The sequence below is a fragment of the Orycteropus afer genome, unplaced genomic scaffold, assembly GCF_000298275.1.
Source record: "Orycteropus afer afer isolate SDZICR_OR568_19922 unplaced genomic scaffold, OryAfe1.0 scaffold00388, whole genome shotgun sequence".
NCBI lineage: Eukaryota > Metazoa > Chordata > Mammalia > Tubulidentata > Orycteropodidae > Orycteropus > Orycteropus afer.
In genome coordinates this window covers 82,672-84,545 of record NW_006921975.1, presented here as the reverse complement: position 1 = coordinate 84,545, position 1,874 = coordinate 82,672, and the positions used below count along the sequence as shown (strand labels likewise).

The following is a 1,874-nucleotide window of genomic DNA, read 5'->3' as shown; positions in this document are numbered from 1 at the left end:
CTTCAGATGGGGTTTAGTCCACTTCTATATCCTTCCCTTCAAGGCTCAGGGGTCCAGGATTATCTTCTGTGTCTGTGTTAATTGGTTTCCCTTTTCTTTATTGAAGAGGGTCTGTGCAGTCATTCTGCCTAGTCCGCCATCTTACTGGAACTGAATTTATGATTTCTCTTTTGATTTCTTTCTTGACCTATTGGTTACTTAATAATGTGTTGCTTAATTTCCATATCTTTGTGTGTTTTCTAGGTTTTTTTCTGTTACTGATTTCTAGCTTCAATCTGTTGTGGATAGAGAAACTAGGTTGTATGATTTCAATCTTTTAAAAATTTTCAAGATTTGCTTTGTGACATAAAATGTAGTCTATCCTGGAGAATGATTCATGTGCATGGGTGTAGAATGTATATTGTGGTGTTTTTGAGTGGAATATTCTATGTGTGTCTGTTAAGTCTAGTTGGTTTATAGTGTCATTCAGGTCTTCTTCCTTGTTGATTTCCTTTCTAGATGTTCTGCCCAATATTCAAAGTAGTGTATTGAAGTCTCCAACTATTATTGTAGTACTATTTCTCCCTTCAATTCTATCAATGTTTGCTTTATATGTTGGGTGCATATGTATTTATTCTTGTTAAAACTTTTTTTTGAGAGGAAGTTCAATTTCTTAATAGGCACAGGTCAGGAGAGACAGTGCTACCAAGGTCTTCGTGAAATCAGGGCCCTCCACTTGTCCAAGGGACCATGCATGATTGGGGATGTATTTGACTCCACAACCATATGGAATGAGGTGTTCTCAGATACCATGTCTTTAAACTCATTAGCATTAAACTTGGTAAAACCACATTTCTTGGAGATGTGGATCTTCTGGTACCTGGGGAACTTGAACTTGGCCCTGCACAAGGTCCTTGTTTTGAAGTTTGGTGTGGATGGACATGATGACTTGGCCAATGTGGACCTTGGCCACTGTACCCTGGAGTTTTCCAAAAACACCTCACACACCCATCTGGAGCCTAGGTTAGGAAAAGCATAGATTAACAAGGCCAGAGACATGAAAGAGCAGGAAAGGGCTTTCTCCAAGGTCACTTAGGACAACCTATATGTGCCAATAGGCTGTGTACACTACCAAGGAGTTTGCTGTTTGCAGCCATTGCACCCTGGCACCCCCAGGGAAGCAGGACAGGTGGCTTAATTGGCTGTAGTTAGAGCTTTTTGCTTAATTGATTAATTTTATCACTATATAATGTCCATCTTTAATTCTTCTGAAATTTTTCATCTTAAAATCTACTTTGTCTGCTATTAAGATTGCCACCCCAGCTCTCTTTTGGTTATTATTTATGTTGAATTTTTTTTTCATCTTTTCACTTTCAACCTCAGATTTAAAGTGCGCATCTTTTGTAAACAGCATGTAGATGGATCATATCTTATTTAATCCATTCTGCCACTTTCTGCCTTTTTATTGCAGAATTAGTCCATTTACATTCACTGTAATTAAGAAGTGACTTACTTCTACCATTTTGTTATTTGTTTTATGGTATGTTTTAAGCCTTCTTTGTCTTTGTTCTTTAGTACTGCTTGCTTTTGTGTTTTGTTGGCTTATTGTAATGAACCTTTTGGTTCTCTTCTCCTTCCCTTTTGTGTGTTTTTAAAATATATATTTTCTTAGTGCTTACCATGAATATTACATTTAAGACCTTGTATTTAAGGTCTTGTATTTATAACACTCCAAGGTAAGGAACTCTGGTGGTGTAGTGAATAGGGGACTTGACTGCTAACTGGAAGGTCACCAGTTCAAACCCATCAGCTGCTCTGAAGAAGGAAGACTGGGTGATCTACTTGCATAAATATTTACAGCCTCAGAAATCCAGTGGGGATCAGTACGAGTTGGA

General features: G+C 37.8%; 1 non-coding gene across 1 annotated transcript; it reads right to left on the bottom strand.

Moving 5' to 3' along the window:
• Positions 1-1,053: 1,053 nt before the first annotated feature.
• On the bottom strand, positions 1,054-1,187 carry LOC122151323. Its single transcript, XR_006164096.1, has one exon. It is a non-coding gene; the product is annotated as a small nucleolar RNA SNORA70 (small nucleolar RNA).
• Between the last annotated feature and the right edge of the window lie 687 nt (positions 1,188-1,874).